Consider the following 12,111-nt stretch of genomic DNA (forward strand, 5'->3'; position numbering starts at 1 on the left):
TAACTATCTTATTTTGATAATTCCACAATAAGTGATGTCCACAAGACAAGACAGAAGATAAGGTTTACGTGGTTGAGCAACATTTGTCAACTCCAAAAATAGTTCTATTGTTAGTTAGAAAGAAGAAGAATGGTGATGGGATGATGTAAATTTAATTAGGCTCAATTATTTCCAATTGAAAATGAATATGCTGAAAAAATGTGGTACAATTGAATTGTTTGAACATAATTTAATCCGTGGTAGTAGGCGCTTGTTATGCAGATCAATTTTGAAATCAAAATAGTGAAAAAACTATTTTCACAGATGTTTTTGCAGCCTTTGTTAACATGAAATTCCCACAAATTGGTGAAGTTTTGTGTGTGAGGATCATTCTGCAATTGCGAAAAGCTTATAACTAACAATAATAATATAGTAAACCTCAGACATTTATTGTCAATCAGCAAGTTGTTCATGAAATTATATATAGTTACACTTTTACTCGGACAAACCTACCGATGATAGTGTTGATGTTGCTGTTGGTTTCGTTAAGGAATATTGTTGAAAATCAGAGAGCTAGCCTGGTCAGGAGATGGAGTTATGCTAAATGTTATTGGAGTGTTGCAGTCACGACAAGACTTTTCTTCATTACTATCCACTTTTGAGGCAGCGGTTATGCATGATCAACAAAGTTCACCAGAAGAATTTAATTAGACAAGTAGTCATTCCTGCAAAAATACTCGATGATCCACATATATACTTGAAACTAATAAACTGTACCTGTGAATAATGTTGAAAAGTTTTTTTCCTCATTTACTAGCTACTAATGCACTGTTTCGACTTATAAGATAGACAGAAGAGGATACTACTACATCTTCTTCTCGTATATTCATCAAAATCTTATTCCCAAGGAATTACGAGGTTTGCTATCAACTTCTTCACATCCATTGGACTTGGTGGAATAACTCAAAACCTGCAAGACTATCTGAAGAACATGCCAAGGCTTATCTTATCCTTCAGCAAGTCAAGCGTGTTTCCAGATCAGATGAATTAGATGATGAAGAGGACTATGTTTTATTTTGGGAGGTTAAATGTGAAAACTGAGAAACTAAAGTTATACTAAGCCATTGTGATTTCACTCAAGTCACAACCACAAAGCAACCTAGCAATACGTATACACAAATAACTATAACCATGTCAATTAGCAATAATTTATTCATCATCTACATTTGAAGGATCTAGAGAACCATAACCAGGTCAAGCTTAAAATATGAGCAACACTATTGAAAGATAAACAAAACAAAAATACACATATTATCTCTGTATAGATAGTGCTGGACAAAAAGATGGATGAATGAACATTAATTGTTGAGACACAAGGTTTATTTACACTTGTACCTATATCCTTCGGAATCCATTTCAAACAAAAAAATGCAGGTCTCATGAAAGGTCTATTCTGACTCGGCGAAACAACTGCCGATCTGTTTCCCTACAAAGGGCTCTTCGCTGATCTTGTTTCTAGTTTTAAATCAATTGCTTCAGTGCAAAGCTTGGTATAAAAAATTAAAGGGTTAGTTGTTGATGCATTTTGTAATTATTATTAGCATCCAGCTTGATGATAAGATCTGGCTACAGATCTTTAAATTGCATGCGAACTAATTTACCAAATTTCATTATTATGGATAGAATAGCTAGGTTTTGTATTGCCCTGATAATATCTAACCTATAGTCTTAATGAATAAAGTTTCGCGCTGATAGAAAATACTCCCTAGATATTCAGTAAAAAGTTCTTTCTTGAAAAGAAATACATACAAAATATAAAGCATTTTAGAATAACACTCCTGAAGTAAAAACAAAAAAAGGTAGGATTTTATGGAATTGAAATTGCGATTGGCTTGAAAAATAATTGACAAATACGATTTCTGGTGTGAGAATTTTGAATCCCAAAGCCATCTCCATGCTGGTAAATTGTCTGACTAGTTCTTGCACCATTTACTGCATATCCAATGAATGTTTCAGAAAATAATGAATTATCCTTTCGAACTGTGTTCATCAGTTTCCATGTCTCCTTTATCAATAAATTGATGTGTTTTGAATTGGGAACGTCACCTCTTTCCATTTCATCCTGAAGTAAGATTAGGAACATGATCGCCTCTTTGCTTAAATCTCAAACCAAATATTGTTGTATATATATATAAGTAGTGTTAAGAGGAATCATACCGAGGACATCGGCTAAACGAATAATAGAAGCAGACCATCGAATAATGTCAGGATAATTGGTTAAGGATTCCAAGGCCCCTTTGGTAATTGGATTTGTGACAAGGAACAAAGCATGGACTAAGACCACTGGTGCTCCAACTGTGACCCATCCATTTTCCATGTATTCTTCAAGACTTGGCTTATATCCACTGTGGTATCATCGTCCTTCTCGTAAGTACGATTTACACAAATCTGCCCACTAATTTTGTCTTCAATTATTTCGAAATTAAAAAATATACCATAGATAGATAGATTCAAAGTATACAGAAGAGCTAAGTATTTTTACTGATTTTGTAAGGTAGGGTATAACGTTGATCCCTTGCTCTTTGAGAACTTCGTAGGTAGTGTTGAAGAGTGCAAGGCAACATATTTTCATATAATCTGGAAGCCCATCCATTGCATTCTGAATATAACGATTAATCATATTTTCATATATCTTGTATTGTCAATTTTTATGACTTAGTAGTACTATTTTAGCTCGTGGAGTTCCACGGAAAGTTACTGACCTTTATTTCAACAGCATGAGTGAAAATTTCTAATTCATGAAGAGTGCCATAAACATCATAAATAATGTCATCTATAACTGTAGCCATAGCAGTGACCTTTGTCAACATTATTCGACAGTATCCCTTCTTTTGAGGGATAAGAAAGATTCCACCATTCTATCCCTTGTAAATGGCAATTTTTCTGCAAGCCATGACTTCTTCCACCACCTTAATTATATTACATCAAAAATATAAACTTATTGATCGATGCCCCAGATCTCCAAGGATTTAACTATATATGTATAATGAATAACTTACATTAATTATCACTGTAATTTAATTTGTATGTTACGTTGTAGAAAGTTACTCAATATATCAGTAAAGCTTATAAGTAGTAGTACTATTATTTTCCCCCCACCTTTTTTACTTACCTCGATAGATTTCTTAGATCTTGTTGGTGTGTTGCTTGCACAATGTTGAAATCCAACGTAACTTAGCAAGCTCTAGCAGAAGAGGATTAGCCTTTGGGATTTCCTCATAAATGTTAATGTACCACCTTGTCTCTACTCTCAACATCATGCAATGCAAAGGCATGGCGTATTAATTAGTTTCACTCTCTCATTCTCTCCATCTTCACTACCATTTAAATTGTCCAAATACTTCTTTAGATCTGTGACCCTGCAAATGTATTGGCTGACTCCATGCATTAAAGTAGGGGTTTCAGATTCCATAGACACAAATGAAGCTTTATATAATTATTGTAATAACCCTTTTGTAGTATCTTCACAAAGACTTTCCTTAAAGTTACCCTGCTCATCCTTGAACTCGTTCAGTATATCAATATTATCGAGGGAAATTAACGTGAGTATGTACTAATTGGATAAAACAGCGAGCACCTTGAGAGATATGAAAACCATGCTGTCTTAAGAGCTTAAACTTCAACGCAGCTAGTAGTGTATAATGAATTATCTCTACTACTAATTTGGTCATATACGCTCCTCAATATTTGCGTAATTGAATGATACAATATTATAAAATAAAGCGCGAGCTAGGATAATATATATATGATATTTTTAAAAAAATGGTGGTAGTTAATTACCGCATAAGGATTGTGTAGGGAATGAATAAATTGAAAATGCCACATAGGAGGCTCGTACGTAATTCCCTCAACGCCTAATGTGATTTGATGAAAGATTAGTAGATGGTTGAGTGACACCGTCAGCGGCAGTAGAAAGGGAGGCTAGTGATGATGATAGGCTGAATAAAAAGGAAAATTTAAGTCGAGATGGCCATAGGTATTAGCCTCCCAACGTTGGCCATCAATATTGCCACCATTTTTGTTGTTTCATTCACTTAGCTTTAATTAATGTGTGGACATATTTATTTTTCTGAGCTCCAACAAGTAACTATAAATAGATTATTGTGTGTCTACTACTTCTCATGATGCACGCAGCAGCCGTAGCCTGTCGGTGAGGAAATTTTCTTACGTGTATTTCCTTTCATCACTGTGCATGCATATATACAAAGACGGAGAGACAAATTTAATATTTATATTTGGTTAAAATTATTTTTTGTGTTTATATAGTAGATGTTGAACTCACTTTGAGCTTTAGCTGGTTCGTGTAATTTACTTGGTGGAGCCAATATTTCAGACCAGTGGGTTCTAAATCTTTAATATTGTTCTAAGTGAGGTTAAAATTATTAAATTCATCATTAATATTTTGACACCTAAAATAAATATTTTACTAGTTTCACTATCACCTTGAACCATTACTGCCAATCTCCCACCAAAAGTTAAAATTTTGAAAAGCAAACAACAATTATTTTAATATAATATATTATCAATATGCGGGATAATCCTAGAATCAAAGATTAAAAATCAATTTTTGAATAGATAATCATACCGTGTAAAAGTAAACAAATAAGAAAAAAATGAAAAGAGAAAGAAAGAGTACATACCGGAGGCAAGATTTCGGATGGTAGCAATCAAATCAATAATAAAAGTTAGGACTCTAACTTTTGAAAAAAAGATGGAGTTAAACTTTTTTGAATGTCTGAGTAGAAATCAATAGTCAGATATTGTTTTAGAGTACAACACAAAGATTATTTTCCTATATTTTACATTTACCAATTTTTTTTAAAAAAAAATTATATTAAAACCACGTATAATTTAGTTAATCCTTATTTTTCTGGTTTTTTTAAAAAATTCTTTTTATATAAAACCACGTAAGAAACTATCCCAAAAAATAAATCGTTCCTACTAAGTTTCGAACCCACTGCCAGAGGGCTGACCGATTTCACTGGGTGCGCAGACATCATTGGGCCAACTGTTTCACTCTGCCTGTGGGTTCACATGAAATGTATATATACATTTTATTTCATATTTTTATACAAATATAGAGTCTACGGAAAAGCTAGGGGGTTCGCTCGAACCCTCTTTCGATATAGTAGCTCCGCCCCTAATTTTGAACCCCTTAATGAAAATGTTGGCTCCATCATTATTTGCTACGGAGTGCTACCATGTTAATTATATAAACAAAAGTACTATGGAAAACGACAAGAGCAAATACTTCCATGAGCATTTCAATTAAACATTTCTATCTATTAATAAAATATTCTAATTAGACATTTTCGATTCAAATTTTAGAAAAAACTTTTGCATGCATGTTTTCATTCATCTATATTGGTTGTCTATTTGCGGTGACTATCATCCCTACGTTACTAAATATTGCCACCATAATTTTTTGGATAGTTAAGTTGGAGCCCCAATTTGTTTCCATTTAAAGTAAGTTTTGTCGTCAAATTTGAGAGTGGTTTGGCTTATAATATAAGTACCATTTCTATGTGTCATGGGAGTAGACGGTGGTCCGGTCCATCTAATACTACAAGAAAAGAATCTTTTGGTGGCGCTACAACTTGCCAAAAAAAGTCAAAATATCGTAACTAATAACTTGTCGTGGTGACTCATGGGTCGTTGACTATACTAAGGTCTCATTTATTTGCACATAATGAAGGTCTAAATCTGAATGGTTCAAACATTAGATCATTAAGTGTGTTTGTTTAATTTTTTCTACTTTAAAATATCTTATTGAGTCTGAAAGGGTTTGAGTGTTTAAAAAATAATAGACCAAACACATTAGTAATAAAACTTTGAACTGACCTCCAAAATCTTTATAAAAACAACAGAATTAGTGGGGGCTATCAAATTGCTACAAATCCTCTTTAGTGGTGATGAAGTCGCCACCAAAAGACTTTTTTATAGCGATAATTTGTTTGTCGCAACCAATCAATTTTTCAGGCATATTTTGGTAGGATTATTTGTGGCAACAGTAATTAAGTCGACACTAATATGTTAGCTTTCGTGGAAATTTCAAAAGTCGCCACTAAGACTATACATTTTGTGGCAACATTTATTTATCGTCACCGATTCATCTTATTTTATGGTGATAAGATAAGTTGCTACCAAAAATCGTCATAAAAGGTCTGATTCCTTGTAAATACTTAGATAATTTCTCCATTAGCTAGGTACCATGTCATTAAAAAGAATGACTAAGGTAGATCATCAACTTTGAAACTGTCATGGAAATTAGTTACAATCATTAGTATTATTTATGTTTTTTTTTTTTTACTTAATTTATCTTCAAGATGTTTGGTCCACAAGACTATAGATTTGTTTTTATTTTAAGAAAGTTTTAGGGTTAGGCATTTCATTTTTGAGAAATAGAAAACGCAAATATAGTTTATTGACTTTTGGCCAAATTTTAGGATTTAGAGCCTATTTGGCATTGCTCTAATTGAGAGGGTAAAAACACTTATTTTGAGAAAAAAAAATATTTTATTAAAAAATTAACTATTTGGAAAATCAGTAAAAGTGCTTCTAAAGGAAAGCAAAAGCAGTTTTTCTTCTGAACTAAAATTTTATGCTTTTTAAAAATTGTAGAAGCAGAAACTAAATGTTTGGTAGTGTGAGGCATTCGACTTTTGAGAAATAGAAAATGCAAATACAGTTCATTGACTTTTGGCCAAGTTCTAAGATTTAGAGCCTGTTTGACATTGTTGTTGGGAGGGTAAAAATACTTAATTTTGAGAAAAAAAAATTTATTGAAAAATTATATGTTTGGCAAATCAGTAAAAGTGCTTCTAAATGGAAGCAGTAACCGTTTTTCTATTGTTGGAAAGAAGCTAAAAATTTCTGCATTTTAAAAAAAGTAGCAGAAACAAAAAATTCTTTTTCTCTAGACTGAAATATTTTTTTCNGAGCATACACCCTGGACGTGGCTGGAACTCGAGAACCATTGCTGGCCCCAAGCGAACCCTAGGCCTTGTTTATTTACTCAGCGGAAGACTTAAACACAAGAAATAGACTAACAAGGAACTTGTGAAATAACTTAGAATGTCTTTAAATAAACATTCAAACTTAGCCAAAATAACAACCTCAAGTCTCAAAAACATAAGCCAAAAATAAAGTAGTGACAAATGAATTTAACTAACTGATTGTCTGTCTATGAAGCCTCTAAACAACTGAAATGGATGTCGGGACAGACCCACGACATCCTAATGAACTAATAATAAAACTGAAAGCAATAAAAGGGGTCCTCCGGAAGCAAGGAGGCTCACCACAAGACTTTGAGTGCTCAAACTGGATCAACGAGGCGCTGGATACTGATCCTGGTTACCCGCGTCTGCATCATTATAAGATGCATGCCAATTGGCATCAGTACATTAAATGTACGAGTATGCGAGTTGGAATGCTAAACACAACTTAAGCTTGAAAGAATATGAAATGAACACTTACCTTGACTTTACTCAACTCCTGAATAACTTAACTCAATATAAAGCAATAAAGCATATGCAATATATAGAAAATTTGCAAAAACAGTGGAAACAACTCAGTTCGTTAAAGAAAATGCAATAACAAACTCAACTTTACTCATATAATAAAGTAATATAGTTTATGTGGGAGATTCTCTAATTGACAACCATCACTATGAGCCTAAGTGGTGATACAGCGTTTTGTCCACGCTGCCAGAACTGTCCTATACTTTATCGTCATATAGAACTACTTAACTTAGTGGATCCACTAGCTTATGTTAAAAGCATCTTAAGGAGTCATCTAAAAAGTATGATCCTTTACTACCCATGATGGCTACATGGTTTATGGAGACTTGAGTTAATATGAACTTGCATCCCCATATCGGTGCTCAATACTATTTCCAAAATATACTTAGCTCATATGTTTTTAAAACAAACTTCTTTCTTTGATTTGAGATAATTACTCAAAAACTTAGCTTAAAAGCTCTCTTGGAAACGATGTTCCCTTTCTTACTCAAATGTGAAAACATTTTAAACTCTTTGGGAATATATAGTCCCCATATACTTCTTTGAAGAAATGAACTTCAAATCCTTACTCTTTGCTTAACTTAAAACTTAAGTCTTAGAACAAAGTTAAAACGTTTGTGAAAGACTTTTGGAAACTTTAAAAAACTTCCCTTAACTTGCTTCTTAACTTCTAACTTGACTCTTAACTTTCCTTGAATTGAATTACGGATTCAACGATTGTGATTTGTGATAGGAAAGATCTCATGATGTTTAGGAATGAATTTAGATAGCTAAACATGAGAAAAAAAAAAATCAAAATTCATTGTCTGAGGGTGGGTCCGCGATGCGGAGAAGCATTTAAATTTTTGGTTCGAAAACAACTTTTGAGGCAGAACGGTCCGTGACCGCTCCGAGACACGAAACGATTTTTCCCAAATCTGGGGAGCAGGACCGCGACGCGGAGGCACTGCCCAGAATTGCCCGACAAAATTTTTCTTCTTCGTTTTTCAGCTCTAAGTCCTCTAAACTCCATGGGTTCTTTCTCCAAACACTTAGACTCACATATACCCTCGAATAACATCATATTCCATTCAAAAACACAACTAAAAACGTAAATCAATCTCAATTAGAAAACTCCAACAACACAACCAACAAGGATTCAAACAAACTTCATCAAGAATTCAAGGGATTTACTTTCAAATTAATATACTTTGCTGAAATTCAATCAAGTAGGGCGCATGGGTGAACTAACCCAACGCTATGTGATCTCACATACCTTGTAGGGATCACCCCCGACGAAATCCACAAGCTAAACTCGACGATCCTGACGAATCTTGTTTCTCTTCTCGTTTCTCCTCTTTTTTTCATTTTTCTCCAAGCCCTAGCGTATTTTGGCAAAAGCGTAACTGATCTAATTCTGATTAGACCCTAACTTAATTACCAAAAATGAAATAAAATAATTGGGCAAGGAAAAGACCAAACTACCCTTTAAAAATCTGGATTGGCCTTTCCTAATTCCAACAACCAAAATTCCAAAGGGCATAGCTCACTCATACAAACTCAGAATCGCGTAAACTAAGCGGCGTTGGAAAGATCATTCCAAGAGATTTCCTACCATATCTGGAAGTACACCTAACTCATCCTGAGCTAGAAGCTATGGCCATTTGAAGTTGACCAAAACTCAACTTATTCTAACTTGACAAAATTTCCAGATTTTTCATTCTTTCCAAAAATGACTATTTCCAATTATTAGCTTCTTCCTAGTTATTTCAATTTGCGAGATGTTACAATTTTATAATTTATTTTATGTTTATTTATCATTATTTTATATATTATATATTATTTTGCATTATTAGAAAAAATATACCAACAATATTTTTACAAGATTAGAAAAAGACAAAAAATAACAATTAAAGATTTCAGCCTCCCAAAAAGGGTATAATATTGATTGAAAATTTAAATATGTACGTTTTCATTTAATAAAAAATTAATTAATTTTTTTCATAATAGATATTTAAAATAGTTTTTCTCTATAAAATAATTTTAATATTAGAAGTATATTAATAGTTATCCTTTTTTGTAATTTGACTCTCAAAATCACTTTTTATAAAAGATCAGTCAAATGTCATTTTCTTATGAAATACACTTTTCAAAAGAATTAATTAGCCAAACACAAATTACATTTTTTCTAAAGTACTTTTCTGAAAAATTATTTTAAATACGTACTTTTAAAAATATGTTATTTTTAGTAGCAATGCTAAACAATGCTCTTATTTTAATGAGAGTTTCTATTGTACTTATATTTTAATAGGCCTTGCAATTTTTCTCATGTTAGGTAGCTGCTAAGTCCTCAAAATGTCAAGTATTTAATGTTTCTAAGTTATTTGTGCAACGTGTATACTTGTCTTATAGCTATTAACCAAAACTTTAACGTGTTGTGGAAACAAATAAAAGTGTTTTAGCAGAAACAATTTTTTTGTTATTGGAAAGAAAATTATTTTTTTAAGATCAAACTATCCCTGCCATATATACATATTTATTAATATATCTTTTATATTTATTTATTTTTGAGATATTTTTTTTGTATATAGTAATTTAATTTGTGGAATAATTTATAAATTTATTTTGCTTGATATTTTTAATTATATAATCATCACGTTAATATTATATTAATATTTAACTTTTTATTTTTTATTTTTTATCTATGTATAATATTGATTGAAAATTTAAATATATACATTTTAATTTGATAAAAATAAAGATTTAATTAGAAAATGTATTATACATTTTAAAAATAATTTCTCCTGATCTTTTTGCTCACCTTGATAGATTTCGTAGATCTTGTTGGTGTGTTGCTTGCACAATGTTGAAATCCAATTTAGCAAAGCTCTAGTAGAAGAGGATTAATTAGCATTTGGGATTTTCTCATAAATATTAATGTACCACCTTAGCTTGTCTCAACTCTCAACATCATGCAATGCAAAGGAAGTTCTAGGGCTTGGCGCACTAGTTCCACCATCCAATTCTCTTGATCATCACCATTTAAAGAAATGAAGCTTCATTTAATTGTAACAATCCTTTTGTATCTTTACAAAGACTTTGCTTGAAATTTCTCTGCTCATCCTTGAAATAGTTTAGGGGAAAAGACACGAGTAGAAATGTTATTGGTAGAAACATATAAAAAAAAATGACCAAACAAAGAAATTAGTAGGTATCCGTCTGTTCACTTTTACCTGTCAAGTTTCACTACATAAGAATCAATTTGATAAATTTTCACTCTTAAATTGAATGTTCATTTTATATTTTAAATTTAGATATTTGAAAACTATGTGAAAAATATTGTAAATTGCAATCTTTCTCATATATGAAAAATATTATAAATTGCAAAAGAACTTCAGTCTATTCAATTTGACTCTCGAAAAGCGAAATGTAACAAGTAAAAGTGAATGAAAGAAGCAAAAAGCAACTTGAGATCAGATATGAAAACCAATTATTTGTGAGTCTAAATTTTAGAGCTGTGCTGTATAATGAATCTCCTGTAGTATTCAAGTGTTGGTTTATGCTCCTTAAAATTTTCCTGATTTCAACTTTGAAGTGGTAACTTACTCCAATCCAAGACTTTGTAAATTATCAATCAATTCCAATTTTTCTAATTCTTGTGATCCCTCAACCATAGCCATCAAATTCTTTTTCATTTCCTTCTTTATATAGTTTGTTAAAACGCTTCATATACTTATCTCCCTACACAACACATTCACAAATTATTTTTTGATTGATACATTATACATTATAGAGTAACGTGCGAGAATAATATAATATAAAGAAAATGTAGGTAATATGTGCCGCATAAGGATTGTATAGGGAGTGAATAAATTGAAAATTCCACATGGTAGGCTCGTAATGTATAGGTAATGTGATTTGATGAAAGATTAGTAGGTGATTGAGCGTTCATTGCATGCAGTGCCACCGTCAATGGTGATAGAAAAGGAGGATAGTGATGATGATAGGCTGAATAAAGAGGAAAATTTAGGTGGATATTTTCTGGAGATAGCCATAGGTATTAGCCAGCTCCCCACGTTGGCCATTAATATTGCAACCATTTTAATTTGTTTATTATTCACCTTTATGTGTCGACTGATTAATTTTTCTGGGCTCCAACAAGTAACTATAAACAAGATCATTTTCCCTCAAGAGTTTTAAGTGGTTGGCCAACAAGTAACTCATCATATTCGACTCGATCCGTTCCATTGTCACTTCTAGTCAGCACTATTGTGACTAGTATTGTAACTCGCCATATTCGACTCGATACGTTTCATCGTCACTTCTAGTCAGCACTATTGTGACTAGTATTAGTAAATATTGATGAACAATAATTTTGCATTATTATTTCAAATAGTATTAGTAATATTGATGAACAATAATTTTGCATTATTATTTCAAATAGAAATAGTAATATTGATGAACAATACTTTTGCATTACTATTGTGAATAGTACACTGGACCGATACCCTCTTTTCTACCAGATTTAGGGTGTGTTTGTTACGAAAGAAAATGTTTTCCTGGAAAATAAGTA

At 32.1% G+C, this 12,111-nt stretch overlaps 1 pseudogene; it reads right to left on the reverse strand.

Annotated features, from left to right (window-relative positions):
* Positions 1-1,846: 1,846 nt before the first annotated feature.
* Positions 1,847-11,854, reverse strand: LOC125851500 ((-)-camphene/tricyclene synthase, chloroplastic-like; annotated as a pseudogene).
* Between the last annotated feature and the right edge of the window lie 257 nt (positions 11,855-12,111).

Source organism: Solanum stenotomum, chromosome 1, assembly GCF_019186545.1.
Source record: "Solanum stenotomum isolate F172 chromosome 1, ASM1918654v1, whole genome shotgun sequence".
NCBI classification, from domain to species: domain Eukaryota; kingdom Viridiplantae; phylum Streptophyta; class Magnoliopsida; order Solanales; family Solanaceae; genus Solanum; species Solanum stenotomum.